The sequence below is a fragment of the Saccostrea cucullata genome, unplaced genomic scaffold (genome assembly GCF_032062105.1).
Source record: "Saccostrea cucullata isolate Sc308-1 unplaced genomic scaffold, CSIRO_AGI_Scuc_v1 ctg13524, whole genome shotgun sequence".
Classification (NCBI taxonomy): Eukaryota; Metazoa; Mollusca; class Bivalvia; order Ostreida; family Ostreidae; genus Saccostrea; species Saccostrea cuccullata.
The window spans coordinates 1-10,658 of NW_026920708.1; the positions used below are offsets into that span (position 1 = coordinate 1).

The following is a 10,658-nucleotide window of genomic DNA, read 5'->3' on the forward strand; positions in this document are numbered from 1 at the left end:
CATTTTTAAAAGGGCATAACTCTCAAAAAAAATTAGAAATGTTTCAATGACATCAGCTGTTTAAAACTCTATTCTTCCAATACATTTGAAAGACATTTTTTAAAGTGTACATTTTGTATATCAACCAAATTTCTTCAAATGTTTATTTTAAAACAATGTTTCAGGCTTTCTGCAGAACTGTATATTTCGGTAAAAATCGTCTCCTCGTCACTTCCGTTCACTAAGCAAAACACTGACTGTAGCCTGACATTCTTGTGGAAAACTGGCCATAACGACTGTTAAAGTGTCTTAACCTTCATGAGAGTTGGTGGTTAATGAAAAGAATATTCAATCTACAATATGAGTTGTTGATTTTAGTGCTTTGTTCAGATTTATGAGACGATTCGACCAAATTTCTCGGCAGTGCCTCTCGGTTTGCAGACGAAGTTGGAAACCTTGTTAATTTATATAAAGAGAGTGGGGTAGAATTTTTTTTATAAAATGTTAGTTTAAGCAAGTTTTCTGAATTGATGGGATAGATTATATCACAAATGTGTCATCCATATATAATTTATGTGAAAAAAGTCTAACAGGTCCGGGAATCTCTCTTGGGGGTGGGGGGGGTTCCTTTCCTCAAGCACCTGTGAACTAATTCGATATGCAGAGCGTGTTTTGAATACCACCAACTTTCAAACCAGGACAAGCTACTGACAAATAAGTTGATACAGAGATTTTAACAACTGTCTAAACCCAACATTTCAAAAAGTCTGTTGTTGTCGTCATAAGGACCCTGTTTATTAGATAAAAAAAAAACAACTTATCATACGATTATATTTTGTTTGATGTTTCAAACCATTTGTTGGGTCATTGCTTTTATACTAAATCTGACTATGGAGTACTCCATCTACATGATCAATACATAGGGATCACAGCGGGCAAAATTCCTTATTCTACTATTTTTCATTATTTTTAGAGGAGTAATATTGTTGTCGTTATATAGAGTGTAAGACAGTCAACAGTAAAGCTTTTTAAGAAACCCATACCTTGGCCACAAAGTTAACCTAAGTAATCATGGTCATTCTTCGTTTTCATAAGCAAATTCCTTTTCCTTTGTTTTGGTATGTAAAACTTCAATAATTATATAACTAATTGAAGCTCCTTTTTACTCATGAAATCCCGATTTGAACAAACTTTTATCTTCACTACCTAATGTTCTTTCCACAAAATAAATATGTCTAATCGTGACTTTCCTGTTATTGAAAAAAGATTTTAAATAATTTTCTATTGTGGTCCCACCCTGCCTTGGGGTTATGATTTTGTAATGAAAATGTGGTATTAATCTTGAATTTAGCGCCCTTTGTTGGCAAGTTACGCGACTTGCGCTCTAAGGGTATATAAACATTACGCTCAGCGCCAGCACCTTGAGTTTTGGATTTCCAATCGAAAGGTCGTGTCATCACGTAATGAACGTTCTTAGTGGACATATTACTACAATAACATAAAGTTTCTTTTAGGTTAATTAAGTGTTGAGTATCTGAGTACTCATTTGTTGAGAACTCATAACACCTTAGAGAGCGGGATGTTCTACTCATAACTTGAGTAAAATTTTTGAGAAATATAAGAATGATGAGTAATATTTTTGAGAAATATAATTTTGTTTATCTACGTTAATATCTATTCATGATTGTTTGCTAAGAAATTGAGAGTGATTACGTTTTATTTTACACGAGAGAAACTCTTACTGCCTTATTGTATACTTACATGTATTTGTATACTTTGCAGGCGATTATTTATATACATACATTCGCTGTATCTGTATCTTTTGACGCGTTACAATTTGAACAAACTTAATATACCAGCAGTTTATGCATCCGATGATCTGATTGATTGATAATGTCTTTAGCTCACCTGAGCCGAAGGCTCAAGTGGGCCTTCTGATCACATTTTGTCTGTCGTCTGTCCGTCCGTCCGTCTGTAAACTTTTCACATTTTCGACTTCTTTTCAAGAACCAGTGGGCCAATTTTAACCAAACTTGGTAAAAGCATCTTTAGGTGAAGTTCCCTTACAAGGGGAGATAATCAAGAAAAGACAAAAATAGTGTGGAGTCATTAAAAAATCTTCTTCTCAAGAACCACTTGGTCAGGAAAGCTGAAACTTATGTGGAAGCATCATTGGGTAGTGTAAATTATAAATTGTTAAAATCATGACCCCCGGGGGTAGGGCAGGGCCACAATAGGGAATCCAAGTTTTACATAGAAATATATAGAAAAAATATTTAAAAAATCTTCTTAAAAACCACAGGGCCAGGAAAGCTGACACTTATGTGGAAGCATTCTAGGGTAGTGTAGATTCTTTTTTGTTAAAATCATGACCCCCGGGGGAAGGGCGGGGCCACAATAAGGAATCAAAGTTTTACATAGAAGAATATAGAAAAAATCTTTAAAAATCTTTTCTCAAGAACCACAGAGCCAGGAAAGCTAAAACTTATGTGATAGCATCCTAGGATAGTGTAGATTTTAGATTGTTGAAATCATAACCCCCAGGGGTAGGGCGGGGCCACAATAAGAAATCCAAGTTTTACATAGAAGTAAATAGAAAAAAAATCTTTAAAAATCTTCTCAAAAACCACTGGGCCAGGAAAGCTGAAACTTATATGAAAGCATTCTAGGGTAGTGTACATTTTAAATTGTTATAATCATGATCCCCTGGAGGTAGGGCGGGGCCACTATAAGGAATCCGAGATTTACATAGAAATATTTAGAAAAAATCTTCTTCTCAAGAACCACTGGGCCAGGAAAGCTGAAACTTATGTGGAAGCATCCTAGGGTAGTGTAGATTCTACAGTATTAAAATCATGACAGGGGAGGAGGTAGGGGCCATGATAGGTATAACAAGAGGGGGAATCTGGTAAAGAACTGCATCACCCAATTTACTCAGGTGAGCGATGTGGCCCATGGGCCTCTTGTTTTCTTCTTTTCTTGATGACATCTTTCGAGATTTTCCCCATGTATTACTATCTAAAACTTTGATTGCCCATTTTGGCCTCACCCTACCCTTGGAAGGCATAATTAAATAAACATGAAGCTATATTATCTGTGGATATTTCATTACATATATAACTGATTATGGCTTTGTTGTTCTTGAAATTAAAGATTTTTTTTTTTTAATTCCTATGCATCCTTTTATAAAACTGTAACCCACTCTACTTCACTGCAAAAACCTTCAGTACTAGTTTCATCTTTTCTAGCTGCAGATCTGTAGCTCTCTGAAAAAATATATATTGATAGACCGGAGAGCTACAGTGCCACCCATTGAAAAAACTGTATATTTATTGCGCACAAAAAAGTGCGCTCGATTCTTGATTAATTTTTCCAAATTTTTACCTAAATTGCAAAAATAAAAAAATACTCTCTTCTCTATCAAGTTCTCTCATAGTTGACATCTAAACGAAGCATACTGGACCGAATTATCTTTGAAACCAAAATGGCTGTATAAATAAGCGAAATGTCCGATGATTGCAATATCAGGTCCAGGAGGACTATTAACAACAATTATGAGGAATGTTTTGTTGTGGAAAGAGTCAAAGAATATGTTAGGAACACACGGTTGGTAATATTTTGAGATTACAGCTTTAAAAAAATGGAGAAATAAATCGAGAACCGAGCGCAGTTTTTTGTGCGCAATAAATATACAGTTTTTTCAATGGGTGGCTCTGTAGCTCTCCGGTCTATCAATTTTTTTTTTCGGAGAGCTACAGATCTTCAGCTACATCTTTTCAAGCCCAAGGGTTCATAAAAAAAAACAATTCATCACCATTAGGCCATCTTAAAAATAATGTTTGATTGCCCTCTCCCGACTCGATGTTATTGGGTTTTTTTTTTATTTGACCTGTGGTTCTTGAGAAGATGAAATAATTATTGTAAAACTTTAAGGACCACGATATCAACGTCGACAACAATAACAGCATCAGACAGCGAACAAAATTTTGTCAGAAAAGCTCATTTGAAATATTGATTCACATGAACTAATGCACATGAAGTCAAAAAAGCATGGGGGTCGAAAGAACAACTCTAAGATTGAAATAATTTTACTCATAAATCAAATATTTTATGAACCCAATCATTTACCTTTAGATCCGGGCAATTACTTAATGGTAATGAAAAAATTATTATTTCTTTTGAAAGCTCAGTACAATAAAATAAGTGAAACCTAAAGGAAGCAAAAAAAAAAAAAAAAAAAAGATTCTGAACATTAAAAAAAAATTAAATCAAAGTATAACTAAACTTACTGTAGCTATAGTGTGGATGCATCCAGTCCGCAAAAGTCAGATATAAATTCTGAAATATATCAAATATATTATTTTCTTTTTTCAACACCATCTTTCACCACCAGAACATTTTGAGTTCAGACTTTTGGAAAGTTCACAGTTTTAAAGTAAGAATTCTTATTTATTTGAACAACCCAACACATGTATATGCAATGCTGGAATAGCTAGGAACCTGTTTTTTAAATTTTTTAAATCGAATTTAAAAAGTTCTTTGTCATGACAGTAAATAAAAATTCGCTTTTAAAATTTAAAATAGTATTATTCAATGTAAATTGATCCTTACATCGCGGTTTCGAATCCCACTGTGGGACATGGAAACTGGTCCTGCGGATGAGAACGTATACGTATAAACTGAGGTCCCGTGTCAAAGTAGGTGCTGGTGTAAAGACGAATAATGACCCCCATCGAATAATGACCGGGGGTCATTTTTCAGCGACAAAAAATGACCCCTACCCGTAGAAAAAATCATTTTTCGTAGAAAAAGAGTCCTAGGGATTGGAGATGAAATATAGTTTGTTTTTCTTTATGGACTCCATTGATACGTTGTTTCGAAAAAAAAAATTGTTGGGAAAAAGCTACAAATTCTAGAAATTTGTAGCAGACGAATTAATACGTAATTTTTTCGAATTAATCCTATTTGACAATGAAAGAGGATGAAATTTTTATCCCTCCCCCCCAAAAAAATCAAAAGAACATTACGTTAAATCAAAACAAAAAAATAAATGAAAAGCAAAAATATAAATAAAACTCTATACCTTTCAATAATACTGATAGAGGCTCTAGATAAAATATTGAAATGAAGTTAAGCCTTCACACAAGTACTATCATCATAATTTACTTCGCCATGATTAAAGCATACTTTAAATATTGGTGGAGGTATAATTGAAAGTATTGTGGCAAAGTAACAGTTAAAAATTAGTAGAATAGTAGATTATTTTAAGCTTATTTTTAGTCCCTCCTTATAGAAAAACAAAGGTAGGGTAGTTTTTTTTGTTGCTTTTGTTGATAATCGACTTCCTCCTAAATAAGTAAGGGGTGGGGTTGGTATAATACCTAAAAATATGCCCTGTAAAGCTATGGGCTAGTGTAAAATACACATTCTAATGCAAAAACTATAATGTAGACATAACCTTTTGATTTAGCACACAGTATTCATTACATTTCTTAATTCTTGTTTTACTCCTGACCACTCTTTTACTCCGTTCTGAGTATATTTTTCAGAGAATTTAATATGATAATCAGAACAAACATTTTCATTTTTGTAACGTCTTCTTTATACTGTATCATAATATGACAAGTTAATTGAAGACAATTTCTTTTTATAGTTTAAAGTTTTTATAGTATATAGTTTTATAGTTTTATAATGTCCGTATGTATGGCTGTCTGTCTATCTGGCGTCTGTTTGTCCGCAAAAACTTTGACCTTGTCCATAACTTTTCATTTATTGGAGCTATGACTTTCATATTTAATATGTGTATTCCTTGTGACAAGAAATTCCTTTGGGTACCACCAAATTTGACCTTGACCTTGGAGATTTCCGTACTTATGAAAAAAACTTTAACCTTGGCCATAACTTTTGAACGGTAAGGGCTAGGGTTTTCATACTTCACATATGTAATCCTTGTTACATTAAACCTTTCTTAAGAAACCATCAACTTTGACCCTTTGAGTTTGACCTACCTTTCAAAAACTTATCCTTGGCCATTACTTTTGAAGAAGTGGTGCTAGGGCTTTTCTATTTAGCAATTGTATTTCTTGTGAGAAGACCCTACTTTGGGTACCAATGTATTTAAATTGCATTTAGGAAAAGTTTAATCTTCGCTATGTTGCCATACAGGCGCATATTAGCTGTTTCACAAACACATTTTTTTATACATAAGAGGAGTTGCGGATAAGAGATGGATACCAAAAAGCGTAACAGACGGACGGACATCCCGATCACTATATACCCTCCCGCTTTTCAAGCGGAGGATATAATAATATAATAATACTGCTGATTTTTTCTGTCAGTACGATGATTTTCACCATCGAAAAACAATGTATACATAACCCTTTAGGCTCGATAAATCTTTTTCTCCTTTAGATTCTGAATCATCACGTTGACCTTAAAATATTTTTTTTTGTCCCTAAAAATTTCACAGGGAGTCATTTTTCTACGGGGGTCATTTTTCTTCACGTGTGTTCTGCAAATTTTTAGGGTAGTGATACTTTTTCTACGGGCAAAAGGGTCATTTTTCGACGTCAAATAATGACCGGTGGTCATTTTTCGCCGTAGAATATTGACCGAGGGTCATTTTTCGCTGTCAAAAAATGACCCCCGGTCATTATTCGATGGGGTCATTATTCGTTGGGGGTCATAATTCGTCTTTACACTGGCACGAAAAAGATCCCTCACTGCTCAATTGGCGTAAGTATCGAGTATAGGATAAAATTGGCAGCTCTCCACCGGCACGTGGTGGCCTCTCCATATGAGTGAAAAATTCTCGAGAGGGACGTTAAACAACATACAAACGTTGAAAATAAAAAAAATTATAGCATTTTATTTTTTTTTAATTTCTTTCATAGGTAAGAGTTGCTATTAAAATTGACTTTTAATTTGATAACATAGTACTTACGGATAGTATAAACGCAAACAACAAGAATGTCTTCATCTTTCTTTCTGAAAAATGACATAAAGAAAAGAATAAAATATCATTGCTTTGGCAGATAAGAAACATTTTAAATTCATTGTGAAGAAACCAACGAAATAAACCTTTCCCGTTGCAAGGACATTTCTGTTTGATGAAATGTTTGTTTAGATCAACGTCCTATCGCTAACGTTTATCTGCCATTTCTCGGAATATCTATATCTAAAGCTTCGTTGAACTACCCAGAATAGAACTCATATGACTGCATATTTGTACAGTTTATCTGATTCCATCATACGACCTATTTATCTATTATCTTATGCATTTACTTTACTCTGAATATCAAAAATAAGATACATCGGAGTTTTTTTTCTAGATCTTAAAAAAAGGGGACTAGACCTTTCCATTTGGGAAAAAATAGCGACATTTGGTTGAAATTGGGAAAATATAATATTTAACATTTTTCTATATATAAATTCAAATAAAAGGATTTTTTCATTTGCAAGGTATGGTATTTCTTTGGCTTATTTTACTTTCAGTCAAACAGTTTTTGGAGAATGCCTTTTAAAACTGTATTTGAAACAACATTTTTAATGTACATATTACTGAGTTTGGACATTTTTTAAAACTCATTTGTTTGTTTCGATTCTCTTTTGGGAATTTTCTTTAATGAAATTGGGAAAACTCATACTTTTTCCAACTGGGAATGGGGCTTTCGTGGGGATCCGGGTTAGAATAGGTCCTCAGTACTTCTTGCTTCTCGTAAAAGGCGATTATATGAGGCGGTCCTTCGGATGAGACTGTATAAACCGAGTCCTCATGTCACAGCAGGTGTGGCACGATAAAGATCCCTCCCTGCTCAAAGGCCGTATAAGTGCCGAGCATAGGCCTAAATTTGCAGCCCTTCATCGGCAATGGTGACGTCTCCATATCAGTGAAATATTCTGGAGAGGGACGTTAAACAAAATGCACTAAACAGGCCCCTATAAACCCCCTGTACCTTAACTTAAAAAAATCTTTTAAAATCGCGTTAGATATTAAGAATAAAGGAAGATGTGGCGATAAGGCGGGCAGAATGCCTATAGTACTACAGATAAGAGTGATAATTTTAATCTAAATTATATCCAAATTTTGTCATATTCCATCTAATATTAAAGTATACTTAATGTACAATCTCTATAATTTACAAAAATTTCACTAAGACAGAAAATATTTGCCTATGAAAAAGCATACCAGCCTTAAATGAACAAAAACGATAATTTCTTCATAATTTAAAGATATATATGCCGTATTAGTGTTTTATTTTTAAAGAAATAAATATATGTGGTGTATCATCAAGTTATAAAAGTTATATACTTTCTGCAAATAAGACAATTCCACTCCATCACTTTTAAAAGGTATGAAATATTATTTGGTAAAAATTGTTTTCTCTCCGAGTCGGATATTAAACCGCCTCTTATTGAAATATTCATAATCACGTGGGCTCGCATGCTCACAGCAAACAATAGTCCAGTTTCGTGAATGAGCTGAAAAGCATGATGGTCTACTACGTTTTTACTACAAACACGTGGGTTAGGAGATTAAGGATGCGATTTCAAATGACGGCTGGAAAGCCAATGGAATATACAATTTTTTGAAACGTGTTTGAGAAAAATAGGAAGAATTGGTACTATTTAGAATTTCCGTGCTCTCATTAACAAACAAATTCAGTTTTTCTTGTAAAAAAGGACTTTGAAATACCGCTCACAAAGTCTCCACAAGTAAATAAGACTCCAGTTTTAGATATTCGTATTTGCCGTGTAACTGGTTGAATTAATTGTTGCTCAGTTATTACTACATGTAGAAATTTAAAAGTTTATGCATTTATAAAAAGGACAAGTTTTGCGTTTTTTTTTTAAATTACCTCTACATTAATGCTCATGTGCATTGATGTAGAACGTGTATTGAGTAGCATACTGTATGTTTCGAAGTTGTACACGTTGTAAACATTGTCAATACGTGAGCACACCTCAGAGTTGAATGCTTTTTGTACCGAGGAATAATCACGCGTGAAATTAATTTTTCACTGACAGCTACAGCACGGGGAAACTGTAAACAAACGGAGCTGTACAATGATGTGGGGAAAACTTAAATTTTTATCATTGTTAATCATTTGTATGCAAATGTGAGCATGGGATTAGTAGATAATAATGTATATAATGCATTAAGCGTGTAAATGCTTGGGAAAATGCATCATGTCTTTCCGAGAGCGATTTAAAAAAAACTAGCCTTTTCGAAAAACACATGTAGTATTTTATGTACTTGTAGTAACCCATAAATGCATTAAATGCAACTCATTGAGCTGATTGGTCGATTTGTCAGTCATGTTGGTTCCTCACTGAACAGACGTCACAAAAACTAGTTTCCTCGACCTGGGTCCGCCGTCATAAAACTTTGAGAATTCTCAAAAAGAAATCTCAACTCAAGTCTTGAGAATTACTCAGCTGAGAATTTGAGAATAAAACTGAGTATAACCTCATGATATAAGGAATTTTTATTTTTCTCAACTTTTTATGAAGGCCGCTGAGTCTGAGAATTTTGGATTTGAGAAAATCCTCAGACTTGAGAGCATTCTCAGACTTAAGTATGTTTTTTAACGGCGGGCCCTGATGATTCTCGTGATGTTTTTCCCGCGCACATGCGCAGATCCAGCATAAACGTCAGTCCTTTATAAATATGCATGAGAATATCGTGTTCTTTTCCCGACCAGTACTTTGTTAATACCGAAAAATATTTCGTCGAATTTGCAAGAATGCTTCATTTTTCATGGCTTATCATACTTCAGAAATTTTTGTTTGGTTTCAGCTGTGCAAAAATACTGTTTAACATGGCATACATATCTTTAACAATTTTTTTTTAATATGAGTGGGTCTTCGCTCCATTTTTTTGAAAGAAAATCCTAAAAGTTTGCGATAAAATAAATATTTTTTGGTTTACAAAAGAATGGAGCGAAGACCCACTATACCTTTAAAGTACACTTTTATGACAAAACATTCGCATCTTTCCGAGAAATACTTCAAGTTCATTAAGTCAAGGGTCAGATCACAAACATGATAAATGCCACTCATCATCATGAGCCATGTAGCATAGTGGTTAGCGCGTTAGTATCAAAGCAGTATGATAACTCGGTATTTCATTGATGGGGGTTCGAATCCCACGTACAAATGTATACCATCGAATATTTTTATAAATGAAATTTTTTAAAGAGATTTATTTTCTCGCAGAAAATGTTTTTTTTTCTCATAATTTCATAAATTTCAATAATGAAAAGTAAATTTAAATACTCAATTTTATGGAATCCGGATAGGGCCATGCAGTTTACTATCGCACCATCGAGTATCGACTAATAGGTCGATGGCGCGATAATGCGATAACGATGAAGCGATGACGATGGAGTTATGGTGCGATAGCGCGATGACGATGATGCGATCAAGCGATAATGCGATGACGATGGTGCAATAGAACGATAGAGTAAAAGTGAATGTTGCTTTATCGTCATCGTACCATCGCGCCATCGTCATCGCACTATCGTGCCATCACTATCGCACCATCTTGTTATCGCGCCATCTTGTTATCGCGCCATCGCTTCATCGTGATATCGTACCATCGCCATCGCATCATCATTATCGCACTATCGCAACATAACTTCATCGTCATCGCACCATTGCTTCATCGTCATCGCATT

General features: G+C 34.3%; 1 long non-coding RNA gene across 1 annotated transcript; it reads right to left on the minus strand.

The window, feature by feature from the left end:
• Positions 1-4,267: 4,267 nt before the first annotated feature.
• Positions 4,268-7,125, minus strand: LOC134256168 (uncharacterized). The gene is made up of 3 exons (XR_009989670.1): positions 7,060-7,125; positions 6,923-6,966; positions 4,268-4,317 (listed from the first exon to the last, which is right to left on the minus strand). It is a non-coding gene; the product is annotated as an uncharacterized LOC134256168 (long non-coding RNA).
• Positions 7,126-10,658: the final 3,533 nt, after the last annotated feature.